Below are 24,742 nucleotides of genomic sequence, written 5' to 3' on the forward strand. Positions count from 1 at the left end.
CGGTGCTGAACTCCAACGGCCCGTGCTCAGGGTGCAGACCTTGATTCCTGAGGGTAGCATGGTGCACAGAGGTGTCGACTGGCTCAGAAGTTGAGTCCTGAGCGTGCGGAGGTGTACGGGACATGTACCAGGATCTATGCCCAGCACTTCCACTACAATGTTACGGAAGGCAGGTGTACACATGACTGAAAAGACAGGCGAGGTTTTTTTAACAAGCCGACAGCGCGTCAACCCACTTCAACGTCCTTTCCTTTCAGGCGCCACCGGAGAACACCAGGTGGCACAATGGACTATCCATGCATTTTTACTATGTATCAAAAACCACAAAAATATGCCATAATCTGCAAACATCGCGTGGTAACGATGCCGATCCGCGCACACTGGAGTTGCTAGTATTTCATTTAACAGGTCGAGCAAATACGACTTTGTGTCCTTTCTCGGAGCATTATTTTTCCCACTAATGCTTCTAAGAACCATCAACACATGCAGCCAATGTTTTGTGCATAGGGAACAGCACGTTACGTCTGCATCAAGATATACCTAAATAGCGCAAATACTCAAAGCAACTCGATGATTTCGGAGGAAGAATAAGCTTCCTTCCTTTAATTGTTTCTACTATGTTTGTGTAAGGCATGACGTGTCAAGCTGTTCTTCCTGTTAGCTAATAAAGTAATACGAGGTCACTGCAAAACAGCCCTGCAGAGCATAGGGTGCAAACCAATAGTCCCAAAAACCATGGAGAGCAAAGAGGATTTTTTCATTTCTGCCATCGATCATAGAATAATTTGAGGTATCAAACCCATTGTGAATTATAGATAATACAGATAGCCGACGACGAAATACCCGCACTCAGCCAGTATGCTCCGATCGCCTGGCCTCCGCATTCCATGTACGAAGCTCCACCAAACTACGCTATGGCAGCGACCGCCAAACCTCTTGCTTTTGTGGCTATTTACGTTGCATGCAGTCTAAATATTTAAAGTATGCGCCTGTAGAAGTATCGCTTGTAGCGGCAGTGTTAGAGTGCCATGTATCCCCTGGAGTGCATCGACGAAGTAGCGCGGCCATCAGGTGTGTTGAAGTGTTCTAACAGCACTTACGAATTACGACGGCCAGAAACATGCCGAGTTTCGAGTCAATAAGCAGATGAGGGTAAGGATACTTTCACTAAGGTTGGTACTATGGATAATCCTACTAATTGCGAGATTCTGAAATCCAAAAATCTTAATTTTGCTCATCAGTTGGGAAAACAAAATGACGAAGCTTAACAAACTCAAGGTCGCTAGAGAGTGCACAGACTGCAAGCACGGTTATGCGCCACGATTGCGGCATCATCGTGTTATGTCTGCAGACAGTGGTCAAAGTCAACTCGTTTTCGCAGGAGGCCAATAAAGCCGTCCAGCAACAGCAGTCACCGGATCCGGGTACCTCCGTTTCCGGAACGACATCCCCGCAGCGCATGCAGTCACTGGCCCTTGGGTCACTTGCGACATCTTTACACCCCTCTGCATCGAAGGCAGCCAGCTCGGGGATGAAGACAGAATCCATAAAGGCACTGAACGAGCTACTATCCGCCGGCACAGATGCAGCATCCAACAAAGTTAGCTGATATTCTGCTCTTCGGGCACATTGGTGCACAAAATCTGCGCTGAAAGTCTTTGCTACCCTGAGCTCAGCAAGGCCTTTGCTAATGTATTGGAAAAACTGAGAGGAGGAAACAGACCATGCTGTTTTATTCGGTTTGGATGGTTAAAATACTGGGCCTTGCGTACTGTCTTATCCGGCTTACTTGTGTTGACTGACAGTTGTAACGAAGTCATAATATTTAACTCCGAATAGTTCCGCTATCGGGATGTTGCCACAAAAACTGCCACCGCAGTCAGAAAGGGCAAGCTAAAAGTGCTGCAGCAGCATATAACACTAGAAGCACTAAATCTTGGCCAGCGCTGCTTGATATAAGCACTGCCAACATTGCTTTTAAAGCGGGGAGCAGAAAACCGTCATACAAACTCCATTTAAACGCGGTGACTACTACACTTATCCACACGCAAAAAGTTAATATTTTGCTGAAAGTAAGGGATGTGAGACAGCCAAATATAAACTGGTCGTGTATGACGTAATCACTGAGAAATTAGACCCTACGCAATCGTTTGCCTTTGTTTTAGAAAAAAATAACATATGGTTGGCAACTGTTATGGTGTCATTTACAGTGATGATGGCAGTTTCGGTGGCGGTCAGTCACTGTCTCCCAGACAGGCAGCAGCGCCAGATTTTTCACAATAAGATGCGGGAATATGAAGTTATGAGGGTTAGTGATACCACTGATGTAAACATCTCGTAAGTTCATCATTGCGAGTTTGCAACTGGATAGGGAATCGATGGAACTAGTAAGAAGCCACTATTATCACTAGACAACCTGACAGTTTGTATACCATAATTCTCGCGCCATACTCGACGATGCCATATCTTACTCTGTAAATTGACACGCCAAAAATATAAAAATGCTTTATTTTTCCCTCACTGGTGATGTCTAAATTTGTACTCGGGAAATATCAGCTTGCTCTGCACAAATGCTGAACTGATATTGCCGAGTTTAGACTACATAATTTTCAAGATTTTTTTGGGTGCTTACTATTGTCAGTGAAGCGATAGAAATTTGAAATAGAACGTGCAAATAATATTTTTCTTCCCTACCTTCGTTTACGTGTTTTATGACGTAGTGCATTTTCTTGTCCACCATCTCATGCATTGGTTTCAAAGAAAAAATTGTATTGTATATTGATCTTGTCTACATTTGTTTTTGCGCCTGAGCAGCCCTGAAGTGATGGGGACGTCCGTTAAATTACGCAAAAGCTTATTGGGTTCGTTCAACCATTACGCTGCCCCATTACCTTGATTCAAAATTGAGAAGCCTTACGAAGAAATATGCCAGCAACCGACATCATTTCCACAAATAAATTTGTATCATTTAGGGTTGGAAACAAAGCCCTCTGCATGACATGGGGACAAGCAATTAACGCATGGGTCATAAAGAAGAATTTTTTTCTTGATCACCTGGTGTAGCACAAATATGGTACGTGCCTTTTGCAACCGTGATCGTATAGAGCTGAGTGCGTTACGTTGCTGCCACGGAGGGTCGTTGGTGTCAAGCATGCTAGGGAAGCAGGTAATAAACGTGTTCTACTGCGTATGAAAAGCTGGTATTTTGGCATGTCTGATGTTGCGCTAATTACAGTACTAAAAACCTGTATTATAAAGCAAAATAAAAAGTCGTGGAATTAAAATGCACTGTTGAAGTCTCAGTCGTGTGAGCTCATAGGAAAAGATTGTTTTCGTGGTTGTTGCTCAGACTACTCCTTATTTTCCTCGCTGTTGTATCGTGTACTTTTCGTCTTATGTCGATAATTGCCCTAGAGTTCAATTAATCTTTGTAATATTTCTCTTCGTGCTAATTACACAATTATTCTTTAATTAACAAAAGATTAGCAAGCGAGGTATTCCTTTCTATTATTCATCAAAGGTCTCGGTCTAATCACGATTCACGTTGAATTAAAGTGCGTCAGTCTTAGATTGCTCTAACTCTGTCACAGAACTCGGCCTCGCTACCGTCAGCTTCTAACCGCCAATTCAGAGCTTCGTCTGAGGCCAAGGTAATCATCGCCATTCTGATTGTGGGCGCTCTGATGGCATCCACGTTATTCTTGCTGCCTAGTCCGGCCCCGGTCTCAACTCTGCTGTGCACGACACAGTGCTGCGCCCGACACAGATGAGCAAAAGTTCATCCTTGATGCACTCCTACTCTTTCCAGCTGATAGTTTATCATAAAAATTCCGTTCTGGTCGGCGAATAAGCAGGTATGAAATTGGATGTCAAGGTGCTTCGTAATGATAGCAGAGATTAAGCGCTTGCGATGTTAAAGCGCGGGCACATGTTGCATTGTCTTCGTTAGCAGACACCGTTAGTTGTCATGACATTGCAAATCAATGAAAACGGAGCTGGCAGCATTAATAGTTCCACAGCATCACGAAGAGAATTTCAGCTTTGTCAACAAAAGGTGGGGTTAAAGCTTGGCTTGAGCATGCGCGTGAAAGCTCTCTTAAGCATAGTTTTTTTTTTTTACCCGCTGCGATGGCTCACTGGTTAAGATGTTCGGCTACTGAACCGTAGTTCCCGGTTTCGAATATGATCGCAACAGAAGCGTTTCAATAAAGGGCGAATGGAAAGCTGTCTGCGTGGCGTGCCATGTTAGGACACGTTAAAAAATTTGATTGATTGGTTCACAGGAAGGGAAAGGCGCAGTATCTGTCACACTTGCTATATTTCCAGTTGTCCAAACTCACTCTGAAGCCCTCCACTGCGATGCACCTTTGTCATTTTTCTACTTTCCTCTCTTGACCCTTACGGCGCGGTGGCCGCGTCCGGTGTTGTTCCGGCTGTAGGAAAAAGGAAAAGAAAATGCGCAGGCCTGCTATTGGCTCTGTAGCTGAGCCACCTACTTATTTATAGGAAAGGAAAGGCGCGGAAACTGTCTCACTTGTTTTTTGTGTACACCTCAACCATGCCGAAAGGGAAGGGAGGAAGGTGGGAGTGAAAGTGGAAACAGAGAAATAGAAGCCGTAGTGGAGGGCTACGGAGCAATTTCGACCATCTGGGGATTTTTAACGTGCGCTGACATCGCACAGCTCACGGACGCCTCTTCGTTTCGCCTCCATCGAAACGCAGCCGCCGAGGTCGGGTTCAAACCCGGGTACTCCGGCACAGTAGTAGGGCGTCTTACCACTGCACCACTCCGGCGGGGCAGCTGAGCCAACCTGATTGGTTGATTTATAGGAAGGGAGAGGCGCGGTAACTGTCTCACTTGTTTTCTATGGACACCTCAACCGCGTCGTAAGGAAAGGGCGGAAGGGAAGAGTGAAAGTGGATAGAGAGAAAGAGGAGCCGTAGTGGAGGGCTACGGAGTAATTTCGACCACCTGGGGATTTTTAACGTGCGCTGACGTCGCACAGCACACGGATGCCTCTTCGTTCCGGAAAGGATAAGATGCCGGATCGGACAAGCAAAACTCACGGACTGGAACGCGTTCCGCGGGGCTTGCAAAAAATCTGAAGGCGGCATTCAATCACTAGAAGACTGGAGCGGCATGTTGACAGAAACGCGAGACAAATGCACAAAAAGTGTAAGACGAACAACAACAACGCCCGAAGTAGACGGGTGCCTTCTGCGCCTATGGGAAGCCAGACGCAGTCTCAGCAAAAGATGGCGGAAGCAAAAACACAACAGGAAACTAAAACTAAAGATAGCAGAAGTTACGGCAAAAGCTGAAGAATACGCAGCGCAACTCGCGAGACAAAATTGGGAACAATTCAGCGACTCGCTTACGGTACGGCCAGAACCTGGAATCTCCTAAGAGCACTAATCGATCCGACCAAAACAAAATCAGAAAACAATAAAAACATCCACAGATTCATCCACTCCTTCGAGGGTTCGGACACCGACCTTTTAGAGAAGGCACGAAAAAAATGTTTCGGTGATCGCAACCCCTCACGATACCAAGGAACCTATCGCGGAGCCTAAAACGAGAGACTCGACCGCCCAATAACTGTGGAATAAGTTTATGCGGCCATAAGGAATACGACCAGAAACACGGCAGCAGGAGCCGACAGAATCGACAATGCCCTGATCCGAAACCTGAGTGACGACCTCATACAAGAGCTCGTAAGCTTTCTAAACAAACACTGGGAGGCGGAGACGGTTCCCGAAGACTGGAAACACGCCGAAGTAATTATGATACCTAAACCTGGCAAACAGCTCCAAATTGAAAATCTCAGGCCCATCTCGCTCACGTCGTGTCTCGGCAAGCTTTACGAGCGGGTGGTGATGCTCAGACTGCAAAATTTCATGGAAGATAATGAACATGTACCCCATACCATGTTCGGCTTCAGAGCAAAACTCTGGACGCAGGACGTGCTGCTTCAACTACAAGAAGAAGTGCTCCGCAACGCATCCCGAACAGGTGAAAATGTCATAATGGCCCTTGACATCAAGGGAGCATTTGATAACGTCAGTTACGAAGCGATCCTTAGAGGCCTAGACGACCTGGACTGCGGACGCAGAATCCACGGGTACGTCAAAGCCTTCCTGTCAGATAGAACTGCCACCATCGGCATGGGAGACCTTCGATCGAACAAAATTCACGCGCCAAACAAAGGAACACCACAAGGATCAGTCATCTCACCTATCCTTTTCAATATAGCTATGATAGGTCTAGCACGAAAACTAGAGAAGATCGAAGGCATCAGGCACGCCATGTATGCAGACGACATAACAGCCTGGACGAACACCGGTTCCCTCGGGGAGAAGGAAGAAAAACTACAGGAAGTGGCCTCCTGTCTACAGAAATATCTCGGAGAAAGAGGACTCGCATGCTCTACCGAGAAATCGGAATTGCTTCGAGTGTGGAGAGGCAAACAAAACCGGACCGTCCCAAGCAGTGAGAACCTGAAACTCAACATCTACCTGGAAGGAATGCCTATCCCAGAAAAGACAACAATAAGAATATTAGGTATGTGGGTTCAATCGAACCAACGCAGTAGTCACACTTTTACCAAGCTCAAAACAACAACGCTAAAAGTGACACGCATGATCACCTGCATCACGAACAGGTGGCATGGCATGCGCGAAGGGACACACTAAAACTAGTTAGAAATGTGGTAGTGAGCCGAATTATGTACAGCCTGCCCTACCAGTGCCTCAACAAGAGTGAAATACAACAAGCGGATGGCCTGCTACGCAAAGCGTATAAGACGACACTCCGATTACCGCGCAACACGTCTAGAGAAAAGCTCATGGCGCTTGGATTGCAAAACACATTCGAAGAACTACGCGAGACGCAGCTTGAGTCGCAAAAACTCAGGCTGCTGCAGACAACGACTGGAAGAGCGCTCTTACGGAGACTCGGATACTGTGAGCAGATGCGAGAAATAGCGAGGCCGGTAACGATCCCCGACGAACTTCGCAAGTCCCTCAAGGTAGCTCCAATCCCAAGAAACATGGACCCTAACCTCCACCAAGGTAGAAGAGAAGCAAGGGCCGATGTTATTCAAAAAACATACGCTCCTCAAGACACGACTATGTATGCAGACGCGTCCTCGAGAGGAGGACACAACAAAAATGCAGTGGCCACGGTGGTCAATTCGTCTCTACGCGAAGTGACCAGCGCCTCTATCCGACACTGTACAGTAGCAGAGGCCGAGGAAGTAGCCATTTCTCTAACGGTGGCGGAGGGCTATAGAGCTGGGCGGTCGCTAACGATACTCACGGACTCTCAAACAGCCTGTCGAAATTTCATGAATGGTAGGATTGGTCGTCACGCGCTCCGTATACTCCTCAAAGCGAGCGACAGAATTAACCACAAAGAAAACAAGACCAGACACAAAATTATATGGGTACCGGGGCACATGGGGGTTGCAAGGGAACCTAGAGGCTGGCAGGATAGCTCGAGCATACACTACTTTCCGAGCATCCGACGAGTCCGCGGAACTTTTGCCAGCACCCAAGTCATACTCGGCCATACTAGAAAACTATAGAGGAAGAAGAATGCGATATCCCCCACCGCACAGTTCTCTCACCAGAGAGGAAACTGTCATATGGAGACAATTACAGACTGGTTCATACCCAAACCTGCTCATACTAAACAAAATGCACCCTACCATATACGCTGACAGATGTCCGTGGTGCGATGAAAAACCAACACTATATCACGTCACATGGGCATGTCAGAACATAGATGTGGTCCCCAAAATTCGAAACCCGAGTGCGGAGCAATGGGAGACTCTGCTGTCCAGTGACCGCTGCGAAGACCAGCAAGGTCTGGTACAGCGAGCCCAACGGGCGGCAGCAGCCAGCGGAGCCCTGGACTGAGGGCAACCGACCGTTGTGAAAAAGTGGACGAAGTCGACTTTTCGAAGTCGACGAAGACTCTTGTGGATACAACAAGCAGGCATCTCTGAAGACGTTTAAAACCGCCAAATAATATAAGGCTAAATAAAGTTCTTCCTCCTCCTCCTCCTCCTCCTCGTTTCGCCACCTGATTACTGATTTATTTATAGGAAGGGAAAGACGCGGTAACTGTCTCACTTGTTTTTCTGTGGACACCGCAACCGCGCCCTAAGGGAAGGGAGGAAGATGGGAGTGAAAGTGGTAAGAGAGAAAGAGGAGCCGTAGTGGAGGGCTACGGAATAATTTCGACCGCCTGGGGATCTTTAACGTGCACTGACATCGCACATTAAAGACCTCCGCTACCTTGTGCTGACAGAAGAGAGAAAGTACAGAAGAAAGAAAAAGAAGAGGGAGAGAAAAAATTTGGAGGACGCTTAAGCTTCGCCTGCAAGAGTGGAACGCGATAGCGTTATTGCACCTCGTCGAGGAAACTTACTAAACGCAAGGGTATTGGGGCATCCTCGCACCGGTACCCGCGCGGCCCGAAAGGGAGAAGCGGGTGAGCGAAGATAGTGATCTAAAGAAAGGAAAGACGCTTGATTTTACAACCCGTGATCGTACACGGCGAAACGTGAGGGGCGAGTGGCGCGCCACGTGTCGGGGCAGCGCCGCACATTGCGAGGAGGGGCTCTTCTGTGTTTGCCGCAAGATGGCTCTGCATGTGCGCAGAGCGCAGAAGAAATGTAGCGGAAACTTACTTCGCTACTCATGTAACTGCGACTTCTGTAAGTAACATGCTCATAATTACCGACTCATGATCACCTGGGGATCTTTAACGTGCGCTGACATCGCACAGCACACGGAGGCCGCTTCGTTTTGCCTCCATCGAAACGCAGCCGCCGAGGTCGGGTTCGAGCCCGGGTACTCTGGCACAGTAGTCGGGCGTCTTACCACTGCACCACCCCGGCGGGGCCAGTGTCAACGCCTGACTATATTCTTGCACGATGGTGGGACAGACACTTCTGCTTTCCTTTCCTACTACACACGTTATTTAAAAACTAGTTTTTTCTTGGATTAGCAAGATTGTAAATTTCTAACGGCCACAACCAGCAGAACGCTCAAGCTGGTCCTTAGGAGTAGAAGCGGCAAGCGCTAACGCTAACCCAGCGTCTTAATAATAATAATATAAATAATAGCAATAATTCCTACAAGGAAAGGAAAGGGCAGTATCTGTCACGCTTGTTTTGTGGACGCCTGACCCGCGCTGTAAGGGAAGGAAGGAGGGTGGGAGTGAAAGCGGGAAGAGAGAAAGGGATGCCGTAGGGGAGGGCTCCGGTGTAATTTCGATCACCTGGGGATCTTTAACCTGTTCGAAATTACACCAGAGCCCTCCACTACGGCACCACTTTCTTTCTTTGCGCTTTCGCTCGTACCCTTTTTCCTTCCCTTACTGTGGAATTCAGGTGTCCACAAAACAAGTATGACATATGTAACAAATTTTTCAATTTAGTAATAATAATTTGTTCACAACTCGGTTGTTATTATTATTATTATTATTAAGACGCTGGGTTAGCGTTAGCGCCTGCCGCTTCTACTCCTAAGGAAAAGGGAAGGCGCAGTATCCGTCTCACTTGTTCCATGTACGCATGATCCGCGCCGTAAGGGAGGAAAAAAACATTTATTTGTAGGAAGGGAAAGGCGCAGTAACTGTCTCAATTGTTTTCTGTGGACACCGCAACTGCGCTGTAAGGGAAGGGAGGAAGGTGGGAGTGAAGGTGGAAAGAGAGAAAGAGGAGCCGTAGTGGAGGGCTACTTGGTAATTTCGACCACCTGGGGATCTTTAACGTGCACTGACATTACACAGCACACACCTCTTCGTTTCGCCTGCATCGAAACGCAGCCGCCGAGGTCGGGTTCGAACCCGGGAACTCCGGCACAGTAGTCGGGCGTCTTACCAAATAAATGAAGTCCACCTGGGGATCTTTAACCTGCGCTCTAATTGCTCTTAACTGATTTATTTATAGGAAGCGAAAGGCGCGGCAACTGCCTCACTTAATTTTTGTGGACACCGCAACCGCGCCGTAAGGGAAGGGAGGAAGATGGGAGTGAAAGTGAAGAGAGAGAAAGAGGAGCCGTAGTGGGGGGCTACGGAAGAGCAATTTCGACCACCTGGGGATCTTTAACGTGCGCTGACATCGCACAGCACACGACGCCTCTTCGTTTCGCCTCCATCGAAACGCAGCCGCCGAGGTCGGGTTCGAACCCGGGTACTCCGGCACAGTAGTCGGGCGTCTTACCACTGCACCACCCCGGCGGGGCTCTAATTGCTCTTTGCAGTTCCTTATCATATGCATAGAGAGAAAGAGGAGGCGTAGGCGAAGGAAGGAAGCAAGCAACCAATTTTATTTTGCCCTATATTAGTTTGGCGGTCTTTGGGGCTTTTTCAGAGGTTTCTCCTTGTTGCATCCCCAAGAGTCTTCCCCGTCGACCTCGTCCACTTTTACGTAATGGTCGGTTATCCTCGGTTTAGGGCTCCGCTGGCCACTGCCGCCCGTTGAGCTCGCTGTACCAGACCTTGCTGATCTTCGCAGCAGTCGCTGGACAGCATTCTCCCATTGCTCCGCACTCGGGTTTAGAATTGTGGGGCCCACTTCTATGTTTTGGCAGGAACCTGTGATGTGGTATAGCGTGGATGTTTTGTCTCACCACGGATTTCTGTCCGCGTATGTGCAGTATGTGTAAGTTTTGCTATGAACCCGTCTGTAATTGTCTCCGAATGATAGCTTCCTCTCTCTTGAGAGAAATGTGCGGTGAAGGATATCGCATTGTTCTGCCTCTATAGGTTTCTAGAATGACTGAGTATACCTTGGGTGCTGGCAAAAGTTCCGTGGACTCGTCGGATGCACGGAAAGTAGTGCATGCTCGAGCACTCCTGTCGGCCTCTTGGTTCCCTGCCACTCCCCTGTGCCCCGGTAGCCAAATAATTTTGTGTGTGGTCTTGTTTTCTTCGTGGTTTTTAATTTTGTCCTTCGCTTCGAGGAGTATAGAGAACGCGTGACGACATATCCTGCCATTCATGTAATTTCGACAGGCTGTTTGAGAGTCCGTGAGTATCGTTAGCTGTTGTTGTTGTGGCTGTAGGAAGGAGGAAAAGAAAATGCACGGGCCTGCTACTGGCTCTATATCTGAGCCACCTCTGATGCCTTGTACGGACAGAAGAGCAAATAAAGAAGAAAGAAAAAGAAGAGGGAGAGAAAGACGAGCGCTGCATGATGATGATGATGAAAACATTTATTGACATTGGCTTAGATTGAGGGTAGGCTGGTCGGGTCCCTAGTCTGGAACACCGTTGGTAAAAGCCGCTGCCCATGCTTTTTCGATGAAGGCTCGTTGCTCCTCGAGGTCCGAGGTGGACAGGGCCGCCTCGGAGCCTTTCCACGTTGGCTGATTTATTATATCAATACTTGTATTTTGTTGACAAGTCCATACCATGTGGAATAAGTTTGACTTCTGGCTACAAAATTTGCACTGCGTCGAAAAGGATTCGGGCTCAATGCGTGAAGTGTTGCTGGATGATTAAGTGACATAGTTTGTCACTTTCGAAGGTGTTCTGATTTAGTAAGACGCTAAATCAGGAATGTCTGCCTTTCAAGGCGCAAATGCTGCAATATATCTGAATATGTGGTTAACGGAGAGGGGGAGCCTAAATCAGCAAGGGAGGGAGGGAGGGAGGAATCTCCAGATCATCGCCGCCGCGGCAGAGAAACTCTACATGTCGACCGCCTCAAGCCGTATTATGATCCCCCTACCCTTTCCTTACCATGAGTCGCCAGGCTGGCTCCTTTTCCGCTGGGGGTATTGTAGTAATCCCGATCGCCATCAGCTTGCGCGCCAACCCGAAGAGGTAGACGAAGTGGAGCCGGAGCCTTGTTGGCACTTCACTGTTGGTTCGAAAGCTACCCCCGTCGTTTTGTTTTGCGGACGTTGCCTACGGTGTTGGTGCTCCAATAAACATCTTAGTGTTTTGCAATCCAAGAGCCATTAGTTTTTATGTCGACGTGTTGCGCGGTAGTCGGAACGCTGCCTTGTACGCTTTGCTTAGCAGGGCATCCGCTTGTTGTATTTCGCTCTTGTTGAGGCATGGTAGGGTAGGCTTTACATATTTTGGCTCACTACCAGGTTTCTGACTAGTTTTAGTCTGTCCTCGTCGCGCATGCCATGCTGCCTGTTGGTGATGCGGGTGATCATGTGTGTTAGTTGTAGCGTTGTTGTTTTGAGCAGGGTAAGCGTGTGCGGACTGCGTTGGTTGGAGTGAACCCACATACCCAATGTTCTTATTTTCGTCTTTTCCGGAATGGGCATTCCTTCCAGGTAGATGTTGAGTTTCATGTCCTCACTGGTTGAGACGGTCCGGTTTATTTTGCCTCTCCACACTAGAAACAGTTCGAATTTATCGATCGAGCATGCGAGTCCTCTTTCTCCGAGATATTTATGTACACAGGAATCCGCTTACTGTAGTTTTTCTTCCTTCCCCCCGAAGGAACTGGTCTTCGTCTAGACTGTTATGTCGTCTGCATACATGGCGCGCCAGATTCCTTCGATCGTCTCTGGTTTTAGTGATAGACCTATCATAGCTATATTGGAAAGGATTGGTGAGATGACCGACCCTGGGGTGTTTCTTTGTTTGGCGCGTCAATTTTATTCGATCGAAGATCTCCCATGCCGATGGTGGCAGTTCTTTCTGACGGGAAGGCTTTGACGTACCCGTGGATTCTGGGTCCACAGTCCAGGTCGCCTAGGTCTGTAAGGATCGCTTCGTGATTGACGTTATCAAATGCTCCCTTGATGTCAAAGGTCATTATGACATTTTCACCCATTCAGTGTACGTTGCGAAGCACATCTTATATTTGAAGGAGCACGTCCTGCGCTTAGAGTTTTGCTCTGAAACAGAACATGGTATTGGGTACACGCTCATTATCTTCCATGTAATTTTGCGGTCTGAACATCACACCCGCTCGTAAAGCTTGCCAAGGCACGACGTGCGCGAGATAGGCTTAAGACTTTCAATTTGGAGCTTTTTTCAAGGTTTACGGATCATAATTACTTCGGCGTGTTTGCAGTTTTCGGGAACCGTCTCCGTCTTCCAGTGTTTTGTTTAGAAAGCTTAAGAGCTCTTGTATGAGGTCGCCACTCAGGTTGCGGATCAGGGCGTTGTCTATTCTGTCCGCTCCTGCTGCCGTCCCAGGCAGCACATTTCATCGGCTCAATAATGGGGATTGATTGGGGATTACTGGCCCACAAGTGGCCCAATGGTGCCATTGAGCTACCAATAATGTGCAGCCACGCTATACCATAATCATTATTGGCCCAGTGAACTTCACCCATATCCGTTATTGGCATTCAACCGGCTAAGAGCGGTCAATAATGCCCATTCATATTGAACAGTTTGCCATTATTGTATACACAATGAGGCAGCCTGGTCATTAATGGCCAACCAGCTGCAATTGTTTGCCAATATCTTCCACACCATGGTATAACCTGGTAAATATTGTCCGATCAATAACAACGGCTTCTCAATATTGAATATATCTAGGCATACAGTGGTCAATATTGTCCAACCAACTTTGGCGGCTTCCTAACATTGTAATATCTTGGTTTCTAGTGGTCGATATTGTCTAATGAGCCTTGATGGCTGACCAGCATTGCACATATCATGGCATAGCTTGGCTAATATTGTCCGGCCATTATGGTTGCCTCGTCAACATTGAATATATCTTGGCATACATTGGTCAATATTGCCCCACCAGCTTTGGTGGCATCCTAACATTGTATATATCTTGGATTATAGCGGTCAATATTGCCTAATGAGGTCTGATGGCTGGCCAGCATTGCACATATAATGGCATAAATAGGTTAATATTGTCCGGCCATTATGGTTGTCTTGTCAGCAATAAATAAATCATGGCATATATTGGTCAATAGTGACCCGCCCGTGATGGCTCCTGCCAACAATGTATACATATGCATTATATTGTTCAATATTGTTCGATGGACTGTGATGGCTAGCCAGCATTGCACCCTAATGGCATAGGTTGGGCAATAATGTTCTGCCAATATGATTGGCTTGTCAACATTGCATATATCTTGACATAGATTGGTCAATATTGTCCCATCAGCTTTGATGGCATCCCAACATTGTATATATCATGGTTTCTAGTGGTCGATATTGTCTAACGAGCATTGATGGCTGGCCACCTTTGCACATTTCAGGCTGCGGCGGCGCTAAAAAAACAGTAGAAGCAGCTCTGACCGACAGAGACATTTCTAATGCTTGCATCTCAATATGACAGTGTGTTGGGGCTAATTTCGTCGCAACTAACTTTTTTGCTGGCCCGGACGTCAGTTTACGTTCAACTGCAGAAGATATTCATATGCCATACGTAATTTGGGCCACCATATATATAATGTTTTTTTGGGATTAATGTACAGATTGTCCTAAAATTGTTTGACTGAGCTGACCAGACAAAATGAACAGAAGTGCCCATCACGGAAAATGTAGAATATATTTTTCTGAATACATTTTTGTGATTCGCTAATTGTTGTGGATGACCTGCGATTATACTTGACAATTTTGGTAGAGAACTCTTTTATTTACGACTTTAGGCACGATTAATTGTTATGTAAAATTCTGCATATAATATCTTCGAGACAATTCCTGCAGACTAGAGGCCCGGATGACGATCACGCGTGGACGTAGCTAACACAGATAGTGTTCCAAACTTCAGCCAAGTGTTGAAAAAATTCTGACAGCGCGTGGAATCTACACTGCAGAAATTAGCGAAGGCGAGATTAATGCTACTGCATACGGTGCATTACGTATCATTACCGTTATCAACTAAACGCAGCGTCATTACCATTGATTCTGTCATCATTGTCATTATCACTAATTGCAGCGTCATTCTCGTCGCTATCCTCACGGTAGACAATGAGAATTACGTATGATGCTAGTTTCGCAATCCAGGGTTTAGCGCAGTTGGTTAAAGTGTTAACTAGGCTAGGAATTCGATTCCCGGTGGAGACGATTTGTTTTTCTGATCTCGTCAAATCAAAATGATTGAAAGTGATTAACACATCAATGCACAGATCCGATGCACAGATATATTCATGCACAGATCTCGAACACATCTCGCGCACAACTCTCGCGCACGGGATTTCGTTCCATGGGCCTATTTATACGCATACGAGTACAAGCATACACGCACGCTCGAGCACACATCTGATCTGACAAGCAAATGTTTAATAGATGCGTGTCCGCGAAAAAAAATCCTGCGCAGTCAAGAAACGCAAGGTACTCAAATGCAAAGAACGCAACAGAACGTGTGAGTCGCTTGAACAAACACGTTTGGATTGTAAACGCAGAAACGATCGAATATATGCGGTGAATCCACATCCTGTAAACGTTTGTCCACGATTGGAAACACGCACGCGTAGCATCCTTATTTCCGCCTTTCTTTTTTTTTTTACGTGATGGAAAGAAACCCAACATGTTCAAGCTAAGCAGAGGTGGGAGAGATAGATCGCGCTAGCCAATCATACACGCACTGCATGATTCGCCATTACCCTAGCTGTTTCCGGCATTCAGCATAAGCAACGACTATACCACGCCTCAGCACTAGCTGTTCTTATAGACAGATATGTTGGGCTGCTTTCAGGGCCTTCGAGTTCTAATATCTACTAAACACAAATTTGTACTGTACTCTTTTGCGCTCTGCTGTGGGCTTCAGCAACAGACAAAGACTCAACGACTTTGGCCATCGGTGCAGCAGCGCATAAAATATTTCAGCTCAAAGAAAAAATACAAGAAACATATATTCTACGCTATGTGTAGCTAATTCACTTGACAAGAAAACAAATCTGAACTGTCCTGGAATGGTTCGTATTCTAATGCGGCGTAAATCGCACACTGCCAAAAAGTAATGTACATGTAAAAGATAATAAAAAAAATCAACAGCACTGCATGGGGCAAGGCAAACGAAAACAAAAATAAAAATTTAAAACAATTACCTACAGTGTAATGAATGCGCGCACATGTGTCGCCAGCATATATGGTAACAAAATTGAAATTGCATAATAACGATGTTCTTTACGGCAGTTATTTTTGTTCGAAAGCTGTAATATATGGCTCATAATGATGCATTTGACCACAGCGTTTGACAGCGCTCTCCTAAACATTGTTCAGAAACTATTCTTCAAACATTCATTGCCTTATTATCCAACCATATAATGACCGCACCGAAGGCGTTTCCCTTCAGAGAACTAAATAATTCTATCCCATCATGTCAACCAGGCAGCTAATTGCAATTCATATATATTAAAAGTAATGCGAGTGCGTTACTTCAGCAGTTTTGAGGCATTTTTAGAGAACATCACTCTCGAAGAATTTAACACATGATTGAGAATTAGGGTTCCTTTGTGAAATATTCTGCCGCTTTCACAAGCGCTGCTTCCGCGGGCTGAAAGATGATTCCACCGCGCTTCTTTCTGAGGACAACCTTGTCCCAAGTTCGTAGATATAGTTTCAATGTTGACCCTTGCTTTCTTTCTATTTTTTCTTTACTGCAAATTTAGTTCTTCAGATCTTAGCTCGTCGAGTATTTTGTATTTCTTGATATGCCCACGCTTAGTTCTACGCGGATTTTTTCTTGCTCTAAATGTCCACCTGATTTGAAAAAAAGAATAAAAAGAATAACATGGGAATTTTTAACCTTGAAGTACTCGTAGTTATGGTCGTTTTCGCTTTTCTTTTCCTTAATAGGAATACAGCAAGTATACGGGCTGTTGCATCGCTCAGTTGCGCGTGATGACGTTTCAAGAGCACTCCGTCATGAACAGCGACCTGTGTGCCATCTTTAATAAAAAAATATGTCCATTTGTTCGAACCGAGGACGATTCCGTGAAAACTGTAGATTGTTTTACGTATGTGATTATTATTTGAAACTATGAGGTGAAAAGTATTTTGCATTAACAAAAAAAATATAGCGAAATTATCATTCCACTGAAAATGTTACCGAGCCAACAGTCGAGGCGACCAAAGTGCTCCGAACGCACTCCTCGTTGTTTTAGCGAAGCCAAGGGCAAAACTCTGCGCATTCCTCCTCACACGCTTGGCGCAAAGAACATATGGTTTCCATTCTCTCGTCCTTTTGTCGCCTCTCCGCCCGAGGGCCTTGACTAAAGCAATTCTCCAAACCGCTTTCAACTTCCCGTCTTGTAGCCTTTTCTCCCCGTAAAGCAGTCATCGCGGAAGGGCAGCGACCTTCACTGCCCTCTCTTTCCTCCCGGCTAGGCAGGCGTTGCTCACAATGCCCCCCACTCTACTCCCCCTCACTCTTCCCTTCCTTCCCGCCAACTTTCCTGGCCGGCAGCCTTCTGGGCTCACGTGGTCCTGGGGGACCTCTTTCATTTCTCTCACCCCCTTTCGAGCTTTATGCCTACTCGTTCGACAGATCTCAAGCAAAAAAAAAAAAAAGAGGGAGAGAAAACACAACCATCCTTCTGCTCCCTTCCAACCGTGCCTCACAACTCGACACAAGTCGCTGATTCAGAGGCGTCTGGTCGGCCACACAATCCCCACCGGCTCGAGCTGCTCGAGCTCCCGCAGCTTTGGACAGCAGAACCGAAAAACCAAGCCTTCTGAAAGTTCCGAATCGTTTTAATGGCCATGCCTGAAAGAGGATATATGTGAGTACCACCAGCATTTTAAGTTGTTTGTTCATAACTGAGCTCTCTGAGATTATTTCTTGCCTTGTCTCCTTTTAAGATCGCTACTTTTTCTTACCAGGTGTATAAAACATCAGATTCCTGGGATGTACTTTGCGTGGCAGCATTCATTTTAGATTGTTGCAACTGAGGTCTGCAAATCTGCGCTAGTCGTATGGTAAGATACTTTTTTTTTGCATTATTTGGTGCAGTATGTTGTCAGCCTTGATCATAATGTCAATAACCGATATGCTTGAGAGAACGGAAAGTCATTTATTTCGACCGCACCACGCCAGTCAGTTCTGAACTGTATTTTCAGCGCACTATTTTGTATGAAACTCTGGTCATAATGACAAAACTGACGGCGCAGAGTTGGCCAATTTGTATTGCAAAAGAAAAACGTGGTCCTGTAAAACATGACGCGTGTTTTGTGTGATTTTCAGGTTACAACTTCATTGCGCGTGTGTTGTGTGTTGAAGTGGTCAGTTTCTTTTACAAACTATATTCAAAACTCAGAGTTAAGTCTAGCTTTCTGGGACATGATTTTTAGTTGCAAACGAATATTTAATATTGTAATTTGCCGTTATGAATGCGCTATTGGAATGGTCTAAACGACGCGTAGCTTATTCACGTGTTTGATCTTTCTCTTGCGCTAATTCCGAGTAGTAGAAGTGTCATAAAATAGCCGCTTAAAATAGGTTATTTACAGTTGCTACCATAGTTCGTATACTTTACCACACGTACAAACTTGTTCCCACAACAAACGTGATGCTAAGTTACGGATTTCTTTATTTTTTCAGTTCGAGTGTATCATACAAACCCAAAAGCATCTGTGTCGTACGTTGTTTTGGCTGCAGCTTTGACAACTTTTAAAACGTTCTGTTTGCAGTAATGATGCGGTGCACACTAAATTTAGCAGCCGCGGTCGGAGTGCGACTACCATTTTTTGTGTCTGTTTTTTTCCTTTGTAGTTTCTTTTTAGTTCTTGCGGCAATCTATTCAAAGGAAAGCTATTGATTTGAAGCTTCCAGTTATGACGACGTCTTTCTTCTACAGGTGTTCGATCACAAAGACACTACAAGTATAAGGGGGCAAGCACTGACCACCGTTTAACGAATAGATAACGGCAAATATCATTTTGTTTTATGTTTCCAGCGTCAACAACACATCCACATGGGAAGCCGTGCACTGCCAGATGTCGTAACCAATGTAACCAAGTTAATATGGCCGGCCTCACTGAGCATGCAGCTTATTTCAACCTGAGTAAATCAGACAAGAAAGTTGCCTGAGGGCCAACAGGTAGTGCTTTATTTTGAATTTTTACTCCACGGTCTAGCTGCACTTCCACTTTCCAAAAGTTTTCTGTCTTAATGGGATTTATGAATGTTGCTTTTATTTCCAGGTGCCATCTGCGAAAGGAAATACATATTTATGCACGCTGCTCAAGTCCATATCTTTAAAGGCTGCATGGAGCTGCTGCCCCTACAACCGACCACTAAAGAAGCTGCGATGAACTCAGCGCCTTCCTCCAACCTGGGACCTGAGAACACCTTGCCAAGGGACGCAAAGACAGGAGGAGCACTGAAGTCTAAGAGTTCTGCCTAAATGTTTCCATGCCCTGTAACACGTGCACACCTAATAAATCACCATGCAGTGAACCTTTCAGCTGTATTATTTTCTGTGCATGGATATCCTCAGCATGCTTTATTTAAATAAAAAGCTGCATGAAAACTATCTGCACTGCATAAGTAGGAGATGGCTTTGCAGGTGCCTATTAGTCATAGCACGAAAAAGCAACTAGTCGGATTGCCAACTGCTCTGGCGGGATGCCAATAATGCAAAACCACTGGGCAAGATTGGATTGGAAATATTGGGTAGCCGATAAATCTGGCTGGATGCCAGTTGTGAACATCCAGTGAATAAGCATGGATACAAGATATTGGATGGCCAGTGATCTTGGCGGGATGGCCGTGATATAACAACCTGTGAGTGAGCTTGGGTGGAAGATATTGAGTAGCCATTGAGTGCCGTTGAATGTCAGTAAACAAGGTAGTATGCCAATACTGGTTTTGATAGGAGAGCCGATCAAATTGGTTGGCATATATCTTGGCTCTTTGTGCGCCCCAATCAGACGCCAATATTGACCAATATTGGGACCAATATATCCCAATATTGGACCATTGGCGGTCCATTGACGGCGTGCTGCTTGGGGTGTTTCTGGTCGTATTCTTTTAGGCTGCGCAAACTTCTTCCACAGTTAATGGGCGGTCGAGACTCGCTTTTGGCTCCGCGATAGGTTCCTTGGTATCGTGAGGAGTTGTGATCACCGCACCGAAACATATTTTTCGTGCCTTCTCTAAAAGGTCAGTGTCCAAACTCCGAAGTAGTGGATGAATCTGTGGATGCTTTTATTTTTTCTGATTTAATTTTGGTAGGATCAATTAGGGTTATTAGGAGATTCCAGGTTCTGGCCGTGACCAAGGTTCCCTTACGCGAGTCGCTGAATTGTTTCCAATTTTGTCTCGTGAGTTGCGCTGAGTATTCTTCAGCTTTTGCTGTAACTTCCGTTATCTTTAGTTTTAGTTTCCTGTTGTGTTTTTGCTTCCGCCAGCTTTTGGTGAGACTGCGTCTGTCTTCCCATAGTCGCAGAAAGTGCCCATCTACTTCGGGAGTTGTTCGCGTTACACAGTTTGTGCATTTGTCTAGCGCTTTGGTCAACATGGCGCTCCATTCTTCCAGTGATTGGATGCCGCCTTCACATTTTTTGCAAGCCCCGCGAAACGCGTTCCAGTTTGTGGTTTGCTTGTGCGATCCGAAGTCTTACCCTGTCCGATTCTATTCGCGTCCGGAGGACAAAGTGATCGCTGCCTAGGTTTTCTATGATGTTTTCCCACTGTGACTCCCTGCGATTTCTTTACGAACGTAAGTTCGGGCAAGTGTCCATGCTCACACTATTACCGATTCTCGTGGAGGTCGCGGGGTCTGTTATTAGACTGCAGCCAAAATATTTTGCTACTTCCGCTAATGTTCTTCCCTTGACATATTGTTTTCGGTATCCCCAACTCGTGTCCATGGCGTTGAAATCTCCAACAATAGTGACTAAATTTTCTTTTACCAGCTTATTCGCTCCGTGGAAGAATGCAAAGGATTTGGCTTTTCTTTGTCATGGCAGGCTGTGCACGCTCAGTACGAATGCAATCCCTACCTTTCGTTTTTTTTCGGAATTTTCGACAAGCGCGTGCTCGATGTATTAATGGTATCGTGCCTGATGGCGGTGATGACTTTGCTGACTGGAACGGCTGCTTTACCTCCGTTTTGACTCTCGTAAGCATCGTACCCCTGTCAATTGGGCTTAGTTTCAGTCTCTTGGAGCGCAATTACATCGGAGGGTGTAAGCTCTGTGTTTATAAATGTTTTAGGATGCCTTGGGTTTAGCTGTAGCCTGTGCAGTTCCACTGCCAAATTTCTAAGTATTCTTGTTCTTGCTGACGCGTCTTGGTCATGTTTATGTGTTACTGCTGTTGCCTTCTTCGACAGTGAACGCCGTTAACTATGGACGGTTGTACGCTCTTTCCCTGATGTGTTCGTTATGTTTTGTTTTCGAAAAGCACTTTTGATTTCTGAGATCTGCCCCTGAAATTGTGCTTGCGCGTGTTGCATTTGAGATCCTATTTGCCGCATCATATTCTTCATCTATTGCATTCGTGTTTCAAGTTCTCCATTGTTGGATGCTTGTGGTTGTTTCGGTAAGGCTCTAGCCCCACTGTTGTGCCTTTAGAGGTTTTGTTATTTCCTCGACCTTGCGTTCGAGCTCATTTTGTTTGCGTCGAACGAGTTAAATCTCGCGTCTGAGCGCATCGCTGATCACATCTCTCGCTTCTTTGAGACGAATATTTTTCTTGTTTGTGTTGTTTGTATTCTTTGTGTTACTACTGTTTTTACCGAGTGCGGATCAATGGCAGAGGCCCAGCTTACCTTGTTACCGCCTTTCTGGGAAAGCTTTTTCTTTTCTTGTTTGTTCCCCTCCTATGAAATGGCCGGCGACAGAGGCGGGAAGGAATTAGGCCTTGATCGGCTCTTCGAGGCTTCTCCCTCTGAGCTAAACCATCGCTTACGTGGTCGCCCGCGCTGTTTACTGGGCCCTCTTTCCCCGCTGGGAAAGAGGGCGCTTTTTCCTTGCTTTTTTTCAGTCTGCCCGGGCCCTCATTGGACTCGATGCAATGTGTCTCACCGCATATTAGGCACTTGACCACGCACACATGGTCTTGGGTGTAATTTTGAACTGCGCGCAGTCCGCAGACAATAATGTCCGGTGTGGGGCACACGTCGGAGCGGTGTCCTTACTGGAAACAGTACCGCCCTGCGAGGCATAGGCGAGAACTACGGAGTAAATTTGATCACCTGTTTTAAGAGCCGATTATTCTAAGCATTTGTTGTTTGTTATCCATGGCTTAAGTGCTCATGGCAGCCAAAGTGCAGGCCGTGGCTTAGTCCACTCCGCTATGAAAGTAACGGTAGTTAGGCCATGCTATCCGACTAATATTGCCCCTATGGCTGCCCTATTGCTGAAAATCATGGCTGCATGAGTCCAGACCCTGAATCACAAACACCGATTGAAGGTGACAATTAGCAGGGATGACCGGAGTGATGTGTCGAAATGTGTTCCGAAAGTGCGGAGGTAGGGTGAAGCAATACGGATGAGCGAAGAGGGCGAATGAGAGAATTTCGATGAATTCGCAAGGGAACGCCATAAACCAGCTCAGCAGAAGAGCAGCAAAGGTCAGCCTTCAAGGCTGAGTGGTTGCCCAGAAGTACGAGATGAAGATGGTCGGACCAGCGATCACTCGGTGGATAAGTGGTAAAAGGCAGCCTTGAGTTGGCAATGAAGACCTTCCACCGCGCCATTTTCCGAAGGATGGTAGGGGGTAGCATGAATGTGACGGACACCCAGAATGTTGGTAAGTGTGAACTGGGCCGACTGAACCTGGCGGCCACGGTCGGTGCTGATGACGTACGGGCAGCCGAAATGAGACACCAAGCCGACCATGAAGGCCATAGCAAATGTCTCTGTCGTAGTATCAGAAATGGGTATAAGCTCGGGCCAGCGGGTGAAACGGTCCACACATATGAGCAAACACGTGATGACAGAAGTGGTTAAACAATATGTAAATGTGAGAGAACTTCGCATCGGCAGGCAGAAAAAGTGAGGCAGGCGGGACGGTGTGGCTTTGAACCTTCACGCGTTCACATTGAAGATAGGTTCGTGCCCAGCGACGGAAATTGGCATTCATGCTCGGCCAAAGGAAGCGCGACGTAATGAGCTTCTTTGTGGCACGAGTACCAGGCTGGCTCGTGTGGTGGTATTTGTCAAATAATTACGAGATCCTTTGGCGACCAAAGTGATGAAAGGCGAAAGCCTGAATACCGCATTCTGCTACGCATTTGTTCCGAATGTGGCGAATGTGTGCTTCGAGTAACGAGGGTGACTGCTTTTTCACATTCCTTCCTTCCTTAACGGCATAGTGCATATGTACGCGGAGAATTTTGACAGATACGGCGCCTTTTATTGAGATAGCAATTCTGCTCCAGGTTTCTAGCCGTCGCGAGGTCCCGGCGGAGGCCACGCTTGACCTCGAACAGCCGAGGAGGAGGACGAGGAGATAAAGAAGTAGAAGACTGGTAACTTAGCTCTCGCGTCACACTCTTAAAGGACGATCTTAAGTATCCTCAATAATGTAGCACCTTACACTGATAGGGAATGATAGGGGAATCCTGTATTAGGCAAAAGGAGCTTCCGAAGTTGCTATCGCAATTCAACGAGAGTTAATCAGAATTAAACCAGAACTAATTTTTCTATCCAGTAAATCAATTTCAAACGCCGGCGATGCCTGCTGTACTAACACCTCCTATCAGTGTAAGGCGCTACATTATTGGGGACACTCAGGTTCATCGTTTAATGGCATGACGCGGAAGCGTAAGCTACCAACCCAAATATCAAGTTACGCTTCAACCGAGCCGTATGAAAGAGCCTGCGTGTCGTAGGGGTAACGAGAATGCTAATGGTTCTGGCAGGCTGATTATGATATCACCCTCCCATATGAAAGGGACGACCCGAGTTGGGAGCTCCTGTAGGTGCTGTGATTCCAGTGGAAGGCAAACGTCATGTGCTTATAGTATGGGATGACATGAAAGTCCCTACCCTCCAGAAAGAGGCGGAAATGCTTGATTGAAATGTACACCGCGAGGAGTTGGCGAGCGAAGGCTCTGTATTTAGACTTTGGTGGCTTTATCGTTTGAGATAAAAAAAAACCAACTGCAATGCTAGATGCATCAGTGGCAAGACACAAGATAGCGTTAGGAATGGGATGTATTAGCAAGGTGGGGTCAGCGAGCGCTTCGCGGCAGCGAATGCAGCTACAGTGTCATCAGTCCACTCAAGTGATGCAGCTGGATCTTTTTCGATAGCTAAAAGATCGGTTAGAGGCTTCAGGAAATTAGCACAATTGAGGAGAAAGCGGCGGTGAAAGTTCAGAAGGCCCAAGAATTCTGTGAGCTTCCTAAGTGATGTAGGAGGTGGAAAATTTTTAACGGCCTTTACTTTGCTGTCGAGAGGCCGGATGCCTTGTGGAATGAAAATTTCCTAGGAACACATTCGTAGCGGCGTCGAAAAGGTACTTGTCCTGATTGATAAAGAGGCCGTATTCATCAAGGCGTTGGAAAAGGGCGCGCATGTGATCTGCGTGCATCATCCTTGGAGGAGCTTGCGACGAGATTATTGATGTAGGTGAAACTGAAGTCGATGCCTCGCGTAACCTCGTTTGAAGTTCGCTGAAAAGTCTGTGCAGCAGCGAGCAATCCAAAATACATCCTCACATACTCAAAGAGGCTGATTGGTGTGGTAAAGGCCGTCTTCGGAATATCGGCGCAATCTACGGCGATTTGATGGTATGCCTTCACTAACTCAATCTTAGAGAAGATCGTGTAACCAGCCAAATTTGATGAGAAGTCCTGTATGTGACGAGGTCGATAGTGGTCTGGTGGGGTG

The 24,742-nt window shown here is 46.4% G+C and overlaps 1 pseudogene; it reads left to right on the plus strand.

Annotated features, from left to right (window-relative positions):
• The first annotated feature begins 22,627 nt into the window (after positions 1-22,627).
• Positions 22,628-24,742, plus strand: part of LOC146177160 (endothelin-converting enzyme 1-like) — a 43,091-nt pseudogene continuing 40,976 nt past the window's right edge.

This window comes from Amblyomma maculatum, chromosome 10, assembly GCF_055883805.1.
Source record: "Amblyomma maculatum isolate TAMU_Amacu chromosome 10, ASM5588380v1, whole genome shotgun sequence".
Lineage (NCBI taxonomy): Eukaryota > Metazoa > Arthropoda > Arachnida > Ixodida > Ixodidae > Amblyomma > Amblyomma maculatum.